The sequence below is a fragment of the Salvelinus alpinus genome, chromosome 35 (assembly GCF_045679555.1).
Source record: "Salvelinus alpinus chromosome 35, SLU_Salpinus.1, whole genome shotgun sequence".
Taxonomy (NCBI): domain Eukaryota; kingdom Metazoa; phylum Chordata; class Actinopteri; order Salmoniformes; family Salmonidae; genus Salvelinus; species Salvelinus alpinus.
Window position 1 is genome coordinate 23,938,620 of NC_092120.1, and position 16,285 is coordinate 23,954,904.

The 16,285-nt window shown below is 40.8% G+C and overlaps 1 protein-coding gene across 8 annotated transcripts in view; it reads left to right on the forward strand.

The window, feature by feature from the left end:
- ptprub (protein tyrosine phosphatase receptor type Ub) overlaps positions 1-16,285 on the forward strand; it is a 341,711-nt gene that overhangs the window by 151,137 nt on the left and 174,289 nt on the right. The window lies entirely within an intron of this gene.

Here is a 16,285-nt window from a genome sequence, read left to right on the forward strand (position 1 = left end):
TGTACGCCACAGGGAGACCTTGTTGTTAATCACATGCAAAGCTAGCTCAGTTTAATATCATTGCTCCCTTGGTAAATGTAGGCTAGGTTAGCGCTAAAAGGCCCTAACTGGTTTCTCTGTGGCCAGGCTTGTTACAGTTTAACCTACTGAGACTGTCTCTGCTAACTGTACATCAGAACATTGGAATACACAACACAACTTCACTCCCTCAGTGGCAGGTCATTACCCACTCAGACCCAAATTGATTGGCAGCCACTCTGGGTACCTGGGTGCTTTCTATTGGTCTTCGGATGGCGTGACCGGGCCATAAATTACGTTTATATTTTCTGCAAACTCTGCGGAGCTGTCAAAATGCAATTAGGGTGAGTAGTGTGTGATGTTTTGAGAACTGTCATTCCCTTCGACTTAATTAACTTCCATGCGGTTCTGCCGGATCTGACCTTGAAGTGTAAATAATAGTCCAGCTTTGTACAAACATGAGCCAAAGGTAGGATGACACTGTGGAACTATCACTATATGGCCTGACAATGAGGGGTATTTAAGCTTGACACACACAACACAACACAGCACAGAAACACTACACACAAAGGTGTCAACACGTGTGGGTGGGTAGGGGGCCAGGTGAAAAATGACTTCGATAATATCTGACAAACGCAAAGTTTTGACTAGCTCGCTCTTTCTCTCGACTTTATATTTGCCCGGGAGTCATCTCAGTAAATATATCACTACGTGAGAGAATTACAAGCTCTGCCCAGTCAATGGCATTGCCAATCACACCACCCTCAGACCAGCTCTCACATCAATGCTCTCTTTAGCAGAATAATTCATCATTAACGACCATTAATGTGGCCATGGCAGTTTCCTATAGCAGAAAAACTAGGGATAAACAGCATTCCTCTGGCTTATTTTTGATGTGTCTTAATTGGCTTGCTTAGCAACACTCCTCTTCCTTCTAATTCTAACTCTGTGTCCTCCTTCTCTCTACCCTCTGTCTTGGTACTTGCTGCGTCACAGCTTCTTAAGCAGCCCAGTGATGGCTCATGTGTGAGTTAGCATTACACCAGGGCTACCGAGGAGAGGCATCACTTGGGAAAAAGAAGGCATAATGGACAGATGAGGGAGGATGAGTCTGAATGACTGGTTGCAGCAACAACCTGTTAAGGAACTGTTTCAACTGTAGGCTGCGATCATCCATCTCAAAATGACGATACTGTGATGTTATTTATCCAGAATATTCAATCTTCTAGTTTTTGGCCATTTTTAAAAATCTTTTGGCCTATAGGGAAATTAATGAACTGATCGGTACATGAACTGTATGTCTGACCACGACAAGTACATTGTAGCAGCAGTGAAGAAATACATCTCAAATGATCTGTCTAAAACAGTGTTTCTGCTTTTGAGTCCCTTCTCTGCAAATAAATAACGATGGCCCCTTTCTGCAGTAACATCAGCAGTCATGCCGATGAAAACGGATAAATAAACTACAAACAATGCTGGAGAGAGTCAAGCGGAGTGGAGTTGAACATGACTCGATCTGACCCAGCACGCCTCTCTCTCTCTCTCTCTGTATTCACCAAGGAGCTCTTAGCTTTAAAGCATGTTAGCTGCAACCCGTGTCACTTTAAATATTAAAAGGACTTTGGTTACAGGAGCCCTGCAGCAAGCTTGATGGAATCTCTTTGGATTTGAAGTGATAGGTCATCAGATTTGCTCTGTCGCCAGAGAGTCAGGGTCTACTCTTGAAGAATGGATTGAGAGAATAATGTTCCTGTGTCATGCTTATCATGCCAGCAAACCCAATGCACAGTAAATTGACCGTATTATAAACCTATGAAGTCTTAAAATATCCCTGCCTTAAATCATTCAAGGCATTCCTAGATTTACTTTCCCTTCGATGCTGCTATCACAACACTGTAGTTGATTAAAAATAGATATTTGTAAAAAAAGTCCCAATAACTTTATTGGAAATACATATTCTCAGGGGCTGTTGATTTAATCATGATCCTTGAATGTAGGAGGATAGAGAGCTGTTTTATAGCACACATTCTCAATGTTTGTCTGTAAAATAAAACATTGTTTAAAGCGTGGAATGTAATAAAAAATAAAAAATCTCTTCCATTCTCTGTAAATCAACAGAGCCAACTATAGTAGATTAACATACTCAAAAGCCACACACATTCTCTCTAATCATTTGTCAGCCTAGTAATCTATCTGCAATACAATTCCCTCCCCGCTTTCCTTTTCCTTCTTCACGACTTTGGAGGCTTCATGTTTCTGTCTAGTGTATGTCTCGCCATTTTTATTGTTGCCTAACCTGAGACAACAACACAGTGTTGGTTGTGATAAGATTACGCTTCGATATTTATATCACTCTGGTGATAGGTGCTATGCTACTCCACTTCCTCCTGTTGCTGTTGTGTCCCCTAACGTCAAGAGAGGGTTGGGTGGGGCAAGTGGAAAATGGAAGAGAGAGAGTGTGAGATCACTTTAGAACGTATTTGATTTGATATCTTTCCCATCTGCCGTGCTCAGCAATATATTTCTCCCTCTTATTGGTGGAGGTGTCTGCGATAGCTGGAACCTTATCAAATATTAAAGATGTTATCAGGCTAACCAAGTCTGCCAACTAGATCTGGAGCTGTGCTCTCCCCCATCTCCTTCCCTCTCTTCACTATTTTTCCTTCTCTCCCCCTGGTGTGTTTTCTCTCGCTGTGCTCCTCCTCGTCTTCTTTTTCAGTGTGGCAAATATTGTCTCAAGTTGCAGACCTTTTCTGACAGCCTGGTCTCATAGACTAGAAGTAGCATAGTAAATGTAAATCCGGAACTCTCAAATTAGTATGATATGTGCCTCATTTCAGGAAACTAGGTGTATGTCGGGCATCACTATTTCACAGGAGAGCCATTTGAGCGTAACATTTTTTTATTTTATTGAAACGCTTTTTTTTATTGAAATGCCTTCTGGAACATGTGAACTTTTCTGTGCCTTAAAAACAAAACTTTTATGCCATCTGTAAATACGAATAAAATTGTTAAATTACTAGCCTAGTTGGTTTAGCCATGGAAAAAGTCAGGAACCTTCCCTCTAGCCAGCCATCCCATCCGGCGACACTCGGAATGGGCTCTTAACCAACCGTGCTATTTTGTTTGTTTTTTCACATTGTTTGTAAATTATTTGGTACATAATGTTGCTGCTACCGTCTCCTATGCCGGAAAAGAGCTTCTGGACATCAGAACAGCCATTACTCACCTTGAACAGGACAAATCATTTTTCTTTAATGAGTCGGACAAGAGGGATTTACATTTACATTTCTCCAAAAAGTATGATCTTTGTCCCCCTTCGAAAGCGAAGTTAACAAACAGATTACCGACCATTTCGAATCCCACCGTACCTTCTTCGCTATGCAATCTGGTTTCAGAGCTGGTCATGGGTGTACCTCAGCCACGCTCAAGGTCCTAAACGACATCATAACCGCCATCGATAAGAGACATTACTGCGCAGCCGTATTCATCGACCTGGCCAAGGCTTTCGACTCTGTCAATCCCCACATTCTTATTGGCAAACTCGACAGCCTTGGTTTCTCAAATGATTGCCTCGCCTGGTTTACCAACTACTTCTCTGATAGAGTTCAGTGTGTCAAATCGGAGGGCCTGTTGTCCGGACCTCTGGCAGTCTCTATGGGGGTGCCACAGGGTTCAAACCTTGGGCCGACTCTCTTCTCTGTATACATCAATGTTGTCGCTCTTGCTGCTGGTGATTCTCTGATCCATCTCTACGCAGACGACACTATTCTGTATACTTCTGGCCCTTCTTTTGACACTGTGTTAACAACCCTCCAGGCGAGCTTCAATGCCATACAACTCTCCTTTCGTGGCCTCCAACTGCTCTTAAACGCAAGTAAAACTAAATGCATGCTATTCAACTGATCACCGCCCGCACCTGCTCGCCCGTCCAGCATCACTACTCTGGACGGCTCTGACTTAGAATACGTGGACAACTACAAATACCTAGGTGTCTGGTTAGACTGTAAACTCTCCTTCCAGACTCACATTAAGCATCTCCAATCCAAAATTAAATCTAGAATCGGCTTCCTATATCGCAACAAAGCATCCTTCACTGCTTTGCTGCACTCAACATACCCTCGTAAACTGACCATCCTACCGATCCTCGACTTCGGTGATGTCATCTATAAAATAGCCTCCAACACTCTACTCAACAAACTGGATGCAGTCTATCACAGTGCCATCCGTTTTGTCACCAAAACCCCATACACTACCCACCATTGCGACCTGCACGCTCTCGTTGGTTGGCCCTCGCTTCATACTCGTCGCCAAACCCACTGGCTACAGGTTATCTACAAGTCTCTGCTAGATAAAGCCCCACATTATCTCAGCTCACTGGTCACCATAGCAGCACCCACTCGTAGCACGACCTCCAGCAGGTATATCTCACTGGTCACCCCCAAAGCCAATTCCTCCTTTGGATGTTTTTCCTTCCAGTTCTCTGCTGCCAATGACTGGAACGAACTGCAAAAATCTCTGAAGCTGGAAACACTTATCTCCCTCACTAGCTTTAAGCACCAGCTGTCAGAGCAGCTCACAGATTACTGCACCTGTACATAGCCCATCTATAATTTAGCCCAAACAACTACCTCTTCCCCTACTGTAGTTATTTATGTATTTATTTAGCTCCTTTGCACCCCATTATTTCTATTTCTACTTTGCACATTCTTCCACTGCAAATCTACCATTCCAGTGTTTTACTTGCTATATTGTATTTACCTCGCCACCATGGCCTTTTTTGCCTTTACCTCCCTTATCTCACCTCATTTGCTCACATTGTATATATACTTATTTTTCTACTGTATTATTGACTGTATGTTTTGTTTATTCCATGTGTAACTCTGTGTTGTTGTATGTGTCGAATTGCTATGCTTTATCTTGGCCAGGTCGCAGTTGCAAATGAGAACTTGTTCTCAACTTGCCTACCTGGTTAAATAAAGGTGAAATATGTATTCAATATAATAATTTGTGTGTTATTAGTTTAAGCACACTATGTTTGTCTATTGTTGTGACTTACGACCATTAATGCGATGGCATGCTATTCATCTAATTATTAACTATGTGGAATTATTACGTGATTAAATTAATCATGTAACAATTAACCCAGCAGTAACCTGGGGCACCACGGGAAATGTTTGTTTAACTTCTCTGGGATATGTGGGACGGTAGTGTCCCACTTGGCCAAAAGCCAGAAAAAATGTAGCGCCCCAAATTCAAATATATTACTATAAAAATCAATCTTTCATGAAATCACACATGAAAGACCAAATTAAAGCTACACATGTTGTGAATCCAGCCAACATGTCTGATTTCAAAATAGATTTACGGGGAAAGCACACCAAACAATTATGTTAGCTCAGTACATAGCCACAGAAAAAAACACAGCCATTTTCCCAGGAAAAGATAGTCGTCACAAAAAGCAGAAATCGAGATAAAATGAATCACTAACCTTTGATGATCTTCATCAGATGACACTCATAGGACATCATGTTACACAATACATTTATGTTTTGTTTGATAATGTGCATATTTATATCCACAAATCTTGGTTTACATTGGCGCCATGTTCAGAAATGCCTCCAAAATATCCAGAGAAATTGCAGAGAGCCACGTCAAATAACATAAATACTCATCATAAACTTTGATGAAAGATACATGTTTTACATAGAATTAAAGATACACTTGTTCATAATGCAACCGCTGTCAGATTTCAAAAAAACTTTACGTAAAAAGCACACCATGCAATAATCTGAGACAGCGCTCAGATAAAAACAACATTTCTCCGCCATGTTGGAGTCAACAGAAATACGAAATTACATCATAAATATTCCCTTACCTTTGATCATCTTCATTAAAATGCACTCCCAGGAATCCTAGTTCTACAATAAATCGTTGTTTTGTTCGATAATGTCCATTACTTATGTCTAAGTAGCTACTTTTGCTAGCATGTTTAGTGCACATGTCCAAATGCTCGCGCAGATGCAGGCAAACTCGGACGAAAACTTCAAAAAGTTATATAACAGGTTGAATAAACTGGTCAAACTAAGTAAAGAATCAATCTTCAGGATGTTGTTATCATATATATCCAAAAACGTTCCAACCGGAGCATTCCTTCATGTCTGTAGAAGTTATGGAACGCAAGGCGTTGAGGAATGCGCGTGACCAGGAACTGGCATTCTGCCAGACCAATGACTGAAACACCTCCCATCCGGCCCCACATCACACTAGAGGCTTCATTCCACGTTCTAAAGACTGTTAACATCTAGTGGAAGGCGTAGGAAGTGCAAACAGATCCATATCTTACAGGGAATTGAATCAGCGATGAGTTGAACATTGACCAGTCTCAGAATTCTTACTTACTGTTTGGATTTTTTCTCAGGTTTTTGCCTGCCATTTGAGTTCTGTTATACTCACAGACATCATTCAAACAGTTTTAAAAACTTCAGAGTGTTTTATATCCAATAGTAATAATAATATGCATATATTAGCATCTGGGACAGAGTAGGAGGCAGTTCACTATGGGCACGCAATTCATCCAAAAGTGAAAATGCTGCCCCCTATCATAAAGAAGTTAATGAGTTACCGTTTCCCGAATTAACTGAAGAATAGATCAGAACCTATCTCACTCAATAGCAGTCAGATGCATTAATTATATAGTGGTTCCTCCATATCAGATCTCATATGCTGAACGTCGCACTAATCTGTATGTTAATCTGGACACGAACGTCTGCTAAGTGACTTACATGATGACTGCAGCGATACACAAATTAATGAGTATACTGTTTCCTGAATTAACTGAGGGATGGATCAGAATATCTTAATAATAGTGGTCAATCATTGATTGTTACTTCCATCATATCAGTCTCAATCTGATCGTCGCATCATCTGTTCCAATCTGCACGAACCATAGTCTACATGATGACTTGGCGGTACACATATTATATACAGTGGGGAGAACAAGTATTTGATACACTGCCGATTTTGCAGGTTTTCCTACTTACAAAGCATGTAGAGGTCTGTAATTTTTATCATAGGTACACTTCAACTGTGAGAGACGGAATCTAAAACAAAAATCCAGAAAATCACATTGTATGATTTTTAAGTAATTAATTTGCATTTTATTGCATGACATAAGTATTTGATCACCTACCAACCAGTAAGAATTCCGGCTCTCACAGACCTGTTAGTTTTTCTTTAAGAAGCCCTCCTGTTCTCCACTCATTACCTGTATTAACTGCACCTGTTTGAACTCGTTACCTGTATAAAAGACACCTGTCCACACACTCAATCAAACAGACTCCAACCTCTCCACAATGGCCAAGACCAGAGAGCTGTGTAAGGACATCAGGGATAAAATTGTAGACCTGCACAAGGCTGGGATGGGCTACAGGACAATAGCCAAGCAGCTTGGTGAGAAGGCAACAACTGTTGGCGCAATTATTAGAAAATGGAAGAAGTTCAAGATGACGGTCAATCACCCTCGGTCTGGGGCTCCATGCAAGATCTCACCTCGTGGGGCATCAATGATCATGAGGAAGGTGAGGGATCAGCCCAGAACTACACGGCAGGACCTGGTCAATGACCTGAAGAGAGCTGGGACCACAGTCTCAAAGAAAACCATTAGTAACACACTACGCCGTCATGGATTAAAATCCTGCAGCGCACGCAAGGTCCCCCTGCTCAAGCCAGCGCATGTCCAGGCCCGTCTGAAGTTTGCCAATGACCATCTGGATGATCCAGAGGAGGAATGGGAGAAGGTCATGTGGTCTGATGAGACAAAAATAGAGCTTTTTGCTCTAAACTCCACTCGCCGTGTTTGGAGGAAGAAGAAGGATGAGTACAACCCCAAGAACACCATCCCAACCGTGAAGCATGGAGGTGGAAACATCATTCTTTGGGGATGCTTTTCTGCAAAGGGGACAGGACGACTGCACCGTATTGAGGGGAGGATGGATGGGGCCATGTATCGCGAGATCTTGGCCAACAACCTCCTTCCCTCAGTAAGAGCATTGAAGATGGGTCGTGGCTGGGTCTTCCAGCATGACAACGACACTGAAGCACACAGCCAGGGCAACTAAGGAGTGGCTCCGTAAGAAGCATCTCAAGGTCCTGGAGTGGCCTAGCCAGTCTCCAGACCTGAACCCAATAGAAAATCTTTGGAGGGAGCTGAAAGTCCGTATTGCCCAGCGACAGCCCCGAAACCTGAAGGATCTGGAGAAGGTCTGTAGGGAGGAGTGGGCCAAAATCCCTGCTGCAGTGTGTGCAAACCTGGTCAAGAACTACAGGAAACGTATGATCTCTGTAATTGCAAACAAAGGTTTCTGTACCAAATATTCAGTTCTGCTTTTCTGATGTATCAAATACTTATGTCATGCAATAAAATGCAAATTAATTATTTAAAAATCATACAATGTGATTTTCTGGATTTTTGTTTTAGATTCCGTCTCTCACAGTTGAAGTGTACCTATGATAAAAATTACAGACCTCTACATGCTTTGTAAGTAGGAAAACCTGCAAAATTGTCAGTGTATCAAATACTTGTTCTCCCCACTGTATATGTTTTTTAGGGGAGGATCAGCTTAATAATGTGGAAAGATTGTTACTTCCATCAATGTAATTGTCTGCATCATTTCCAATCCCCCATATCTTTTTGGGGTAAATATATATATATATATGTCCATATACATATACATACACGTACATACCCATACATATACAAATGCATACATAAACATTCATACAAATACACATATATACATACATACATACACATACCTATATACATACTTTTTTTTAGAATATGCCTTTATTATTCCCCGCAAACCCTACCACCCTTTACCCAATTGGAGTAAACTAATAAACAATAACACTTAGGCTTCTACCTTCAGTTTATACATATTATACACATTTTACAGACACAATCTATTTTACAACAGTTATAATTTGTTTGTTTTTAGTCCTTCCTCTATTTCTGATGTCCATCCAGCGATACACAAATTGTCTTAGTTATTTATTTACTAACTAACTAAATAATCACACAGAAATACATAAACACACATAATATAGGTTGAATTAATCACTAACATAATGCAATGAAACGTCCCTAGTGGACTATCCCGCTATGACCTCTGGTAAGACAATGAAGGGGTGGGGAAAGAAAGAGCGGGAGAAGGGGAGACAAAGGAATTCAACTATTGTACATACAGTTGAATAATACTCTCATCGTAAATGACCCTAACAACCACTCATTCGGATTTAGAAAAGTAATGTACATATTTATGCTTGAATGGCTTTGTCGTCTCTCTCTGTTGAAATCGCCTGATCAGTCTGTGACGATAGTTTGACAGAAAGTCTCTGGTTGTGTAAGTGTCTGGTTGTCTACCAGAGGTCACCATGTCCTTAGTAGTTGTAGTAGGTGTCCTTTGTTCTGGAATTGTCTGTTAGAATAAATACATCAGACGTACCAATGGTCGTTTGATAGGGACATGTTCTTTTTTTCTCGTCTTCGGTCGAGTTTCCTAGACTATGTTACATGCAGCGCTGCAGGCGGTCTTCTTCTCTGTTGAGTTTCAGAGGGTCTAACCATTTTCTGGTCTGGTAGAGTCTAACCATTTTACACGTGTAGCCACAGCTCCACGCTTTTTGGTCTAGTAGTTTTAAACCATTTGTGACGTCTGGCTTGCCGTCCATATACTGGTCTTTAGTTTTAAACCATTTCTCAGCCGTGTCGCCACCGCTCCACGCTGTCTGGTCTAATGTACATTTTGTTAGGAGTCCTTTTATAAACACTCTGGGGAAAAAGGGGCTTTACATCTTTTTTGCATAATGTCTGTGTTCACGTGGGCGTGGTTACTGACTGGCGAAAACAATTATCTAATTTAGAAGGCTAAAATTACATTTCATCTTCTCACAAATAGTTTCATATGTAATCATATATGTTCCACAACATTTAGATGTAACCCTGACATATATATTGTGAAAGCTCTTAAAGTTACAATGTTTCCGTTATAAAGTCTTAAATGATATCACAGAACCATTATGCTGCTGCTACTCTCTGTTATTATCTATGCATAGTCACTACCGTTCAAAAGTTTGGGGTCACGTAGAAATGTCCTTGTTTTCCATGAAAACATACATGAAATGAGTTGCGAAATGAATCAGAAATATAGTCAAAACGTTAAAGGTTATAAATAATGATTTTTAACTAATTAATAATTGTGTCCTTCAAAATTTGCTTTCGTCAAAGAATCCTCCATCTGCATCAATTATAGCCTTGCAGACCTTTGGCATTCTAGATGTCAATTTGAGGTAATCTGAAGAGATTTCACCCCATGCTTCCTGAAGCACCTCCCACAAGTTGGATTGGCTTGATGGTCACTTCTTACGTACCATACGGTCAAGCTGCTCCAAAAACAGCTCAATAGGGTTGAGATCTGGTGACTGTGCTGGTCACTCCATTATAGACGGAATACCAGCTTACTGCTTGTTCCCTAAATAGTTCTTGCATAGTTTGTAGCTGTGCTTTTGGGTTATTGTCCTGTTGTAGGAGGAAATGGCACCAATTATGCACCATCCACAGGGTATGGCATAGCGTTGCAAAATGGAGTGATAGCCTTCCTTCTTCGAGATCCCTTTTACCCTGTACAAATCTCCCACTTTACCACCACTATAGCACCCCCAGACCATCACATTGCCTCCACCATGCTTGACAGATGGCGTCAAGCACTCCTCCAGCATCTTTACATTTTTTCTGCGCCTCAAACTTAGATTTATCTGTCCATAACACTTTTCCCCAATCTTCCTCTGTCCAGTGTCTGTGTTCTTTTGCCCATTTTTATATTTTATTTTTTTTGGCCAGTCTGAGATTTGGCTTTCAGATCTTGCCATAGATATTCAAGTAGATTTAAGTCAAATCTGTAACTCGGCCAACTCACTGTCTTATTGGTAAACAACTCCAGTGTAGATTTGACCTTGTGTTTTAGGTTATTGTCCTGCTGCAAGGTGATTTAACCTTTCTGGCGCAGGCGTTCCGCTAGCGACCCACCTAGACAACATCCGGTGAAATTGCAGAGCGCCAAATTCAAAATACAGAAATTGTCATAATAAACATTCATAAAAAATACAAGTTTTATACATCGGCTTAAAGATTAACTTCTTGTTAATCCAGCCGCTTTGCCAGATTTCAAAAAGGCTTTACGGCGAAAGCATACCATGCAATTATCTGAGGACAGCGCCCCGCTTACAAAAGCATACAAACATTTTACAACCAAGTAAAGGAATTACAAAAGTCAGAAATAGCGATAAAATTAATCACTTACCTTTGAAGATCTTCATATGGTTGCAGTCACAAGAGTCCCAGCTACACAATAAATGTTAGTTTTGTTCGATAATGTCCCTCTTTATATCCCAAAAACTCAGTTTTGTTGGCACGTTTTGTTCTGTAATCCACAGGCTCAAAGGCGGTCAAAACATGCAGACGAATACATCCTAATAGTATCTTTAAAGTTATTTCGAAACATGTCAAACGATGTTTATAATTAATCCCCAGGTTGTCAATTGTCTAAATAATCGATAATATTTCAACCGGACAATAGCGTATTCAATAGAAAGGAAAAAAAATGAAGGACACGCCGTCGGTCACGCGCGCAAACCAGCTCTGCATGATTCTACAGTCCACTGACAGAAAGGTCTCATTCTTCTTAATTTTTCAGAAAACAAGCCTGAAACAATGTCTAAAGACTGTTGACATCTAGTGGAAGCCATAGGAACTGCAATCTGGGTCCTAACCCATTAGATACTCTATAGGCATTCAATTGAAAATACCCACATCATAAAGATCCCACTTACTGGATGGATTTTCCTCAGATTTTTGCCTGCCATATCAGTTATGTTATACTCACATTCATTATTTTAACAGTTTTGGGAACTTTAGAGTGTTTGCCATCCAAATATACCAATACTATATGCATATCCTAGCTTCTGGGCCTGAGTAACAGGCAGTTTACTTTGGGCACGCTTCTCATCCAGATGTCGAAATACTGCCCCCAAGCCATAAGAAGTTTTAATCCCCCAATGTCTGGAGGAAAGCAGAATATAACATGATACTGCCACCACTATGCTTGAAAATATGGAGAATGGTACTCAGTAATGTGTTGTATTGGATTTGCCCCAAACATAACACTTTGTAGTCAGGACAAAAAGTGAATTGCTAAGCCACATTTTTTGTGCAGTATTACTTTAGTGCCTTGTTGCAAACAGGATGCATGTATTGGAATATTTGTATTCTGTACATGCTTCATTCTTTTCACTCTATCAATTAGGAGAGTATTGTGGAGTAACTGCAAAGTTGTTGATCCATCCTCAGTTTTCTCCTATCACAGCCATTAAACTCTGTAACTATTTTAAAGTCACCATTGGCCTCATGATGAAATCCCTGAGTGGTTTCCTTCCTCTCCGGCAACTGAGTTAGGAAGGACACCTGTATCTTTGTATTGACTGGGTGTACAAATTCTCAATCCAAAGTGTAATTAATAACTTTGCCATGCTCAAAGGGATATGTAATGTCTGTTTTTTTTTACCCATCTACCAATAGGTGCCCTTCTTTGCGAGGCATTGGAAAACCTGTATGTGTGGGGTCCATGTACATGTAGTCATTTAAAAATCATGTTAAATAATATTATTGCACACAGAGTGGTGAGTCCATGCAACTTGCATTGCATTCAGAAAGTATTCAGACCCCTTGAAATTTCCACATTTTGTTACGTTACAGACTTATTCTAAAATGGGTTATTTAAAAATATTCCTCATCAATCTGCACACTACCCCATAATGACAAAGTGAAAACAGGTTTTTAGACATTTGTGTAAATGTATTACAAATAAAAACAGAAATACCTTATTTACATAACTATTCAGACCCTTTGCTATGAGACTCGAAATTGAGCTCAGGTGCATCCTGTTTCCATTGATCATCCTTGAGCTATTTCTACATCTTGATTGGAGTCCACCTGTGGTAAATTCAATTGATTGGACATGATTTGGAAAGGCATACACCTGTCTAAATAAGGTCCCACAGTTGACAGTGCATGTCAGAGCAAAAACCAAGCCATGAGGTTGAAGAAATTGTCCGTAGAGCTCCGAGACAGGATTGTGTCGAGGCACAGATCTGGGGAAGGGTACCAAAATATGTCTGCAGCATTGAGGGTCCCCAAGAAGTCAGTGGCCTCCATCATCCTTAAATGGAATAAGTTTGGAACCACCAAGACTTCCTAGAGCTGGCCGCTTTGCCAAACTGAGCAATCGGGCGAGAAGGGCCTTGGTCAGGGAGGTGACCAAGAACCGAGTGGTTACTCTGACAGAGCTCCAGAGTTCCTCTTTGGAGATGGGAGAACCTTCCAGAAGTACAACCATCTCTGCAGCACTCCACCAATCAGGCCTTTATGGTAGAGTGGCCACTCCTCAGTAAAAGGCACATGACAGCCCGCTTGGAGTTTGCCAAAAGCCACCTAAAGGACTCTCAGACCATGAGAAACAAGATTCTCTGGTCTGATGAAACCAAGAATGAACTCTTTGGCCTGCATGCCAAGGGTCACATCTGGAGGAAACCTGGCACCATCCCTACGGTGAAGCATGGTGGTGGCAACATCATGCTGTGGGGATGCTTTTCAGCGGCTGGGACTGGGAGACTAGTCAGGATCGAGGGAAAGATGTACGGAGCAAAGTACAGAAAGATCCTTGATGAAGACCTGCTCCAGAATGCTCAGGACCTCAGACTGGTGGGAAGGTTCACCTTCCAACAGGACAGCGACCCTAATCACACAGCCAAGACAACGCAGGAGTGGCTTCGGGACAAGTCTGTGAATATCCTTGAGTGGCCCAGCCAGAGCCCGGACTTGAACCCGATCGAACATCTCTGGAGCGACCTGAAAGTAGTGATGATGTAGTGATGCTCCCCTTCCAACCTGACAGAGCTTGAGAGGATCTGCAGAGAAGAATGGGGGGAATTCCCCAAATACAGATGTGCCAAGCTTGTCGTGCCATACCCAAGAAGACATGCGGGTGTAATCACTGCCAAGGTGCTTCAACAAAGTACTGAGTGAAGGGTCTGAATACTTATGTAAATGTAATATTTCCGTTTTTTATTTTAATACATTTACAAACACTTCTAAAAATAGTTTTTGCTTTGTCATTATGGGGCGGTGTTTGTAGATTGATGAGGGGAAAAAACGATTTCATACATTTTAGAATAAGGCTGTAATGTAACAAAATTAGGAAAAGGTCCAGGTGTCTGAACTCTTTCCAAATGCACTGTATTATGTGACTTGTTAACCAAATGTTTACTCCCATGCCGTAACACATGGGTTGAATACTGATTGACCCAATACGTTTCAGCTTTTCATTTTTAATGAATTTGTAAAAACTTCTAAAAACATAATTCCGCTTTGACATTATGGGGTATTGTGTGTAGGCAACTGACATTTAAAAAACAAATGTAATCCGTTTTAATTTCAGGTTGTCACACAACAAAATGTGGAAAAAGTAAAGAGGTGTAAATACTTTCTGAAGCCATTGTGCATATTCTTATATACAGGGCAGTTAAATTAGATCTTTAGAAAGGGGTGGATGGGGAGACATATAACACAACAAGGTTGCATGTTCGAATCTCATCACGGACAACTTTAGCATTTTAGCTCAACTCCTTACCAGGTTTGTGGTCAATTCCATTTCAATTCAGGAAGTACACTGAAATTTGCTTTACTTTCGGGAATTACCTGTAATTAAAATGTAATTGATCCCAACCCTGCTACAAACTAGTTTTAGCTACTTTGCAACTACTTAGCATGTTATCTAAGCCTTCTCCTAACCATAATCTAAACTTTTAACCTAACCTTAACCCCTAGACTAGCTAATGTTAGCCACAACAAATTTGAATTCGTAACATATCATACGTTTTGAAATTTTAACATATTGTACGAATTGCAGTTCATAAAGTATTGTACGAATCACATTTCATAACATATCATACAATTGAAATTCGTAACATATCATATGAAATGGATGATGGACATCCACATACATACCATACGAAACTTAACATGTCAAACTAATTGGAGTGTTACGTTTTATTTTATTTTACTATCTTACGTCTACCCTTGAATCCAGGTTGTTTCCAAAGTTCCCCATGGCCACCACAGTTACATATTGCTTTCATAACCAGAGAGGAAAGGAACATAGTGGGAGGGATTTCTATAAAAAAACACACTTGTATGGCTCATTGGGCAGGAATGAGGACTCCTGTCTACATGCTGTTTTCATGCTCTGTTGTCTTTTATTGATAGATTCTGTTTGTACAAGGAATTGATTGGTTTGTATGAAAGGATGGAGTGCGGGTGAGAAAGACAAATCAAAGAATAGGAAAATAATGACCTTACCAGACCAAAAATAAATGAATGATTTGGCTATGTCTGTCCAATTCCCTTTGTTCTTTCACCACACCCTAGGGACACACATAGCCACGTTGACTCCCTGGCTTTTATTAAAACATTTATTTAACCTTTATTTTAACAGAGGGTCTCATTTCTAGGTGAGCCCTGTGTACACAATACACATCGAAATGTAAAACTACACATCCATATATATACACACACAACAATGAAATGCCCTAGGGCAGGGCTCTCCAACCCTGTTGCTGGAGAGCTACTCTCCTGTAGTCTTTTCACTTCACCCCAGTTGTAGCTAACCTGATTCAGTTTATCAACCAGCTAATTAATATAATCAGGTGTGCTAGATTAGGGTTGGAGTGAAAACCTACAGGACAGTAGCTCTCCAGGAACATGGTTGGAGAGCCCTGCCCTAGGGGCACCAATTCTTCCAACTTTAAAGTATTTTGGATATCATTCCACACATAAGGTGCAAAAAACAAAAGGCCGATTGGCCCTCCTCAGTAATCGTAGGGATCTCCAGAGTTAACCACCCGATACCGAGTCCTGTAGTCTGTACTTCTATAGGTTAACAATGAAGATAGATACAGTGGAATTGGGGCTTTATAAACAAAACGTGTGTGATTAATCGATCTACGAGACAGACAGACAGACAGACAGGCAATCTTAAGTTTAACCAGGGACTGTTGATCTCTTGCCCTCTCCCCCTCTATGTCTGCCCCTCTCTCATGGAAAGACAAATACAGTTCCTTAGACAACCTGGTCAGATGTGCCTTACCATGTTGC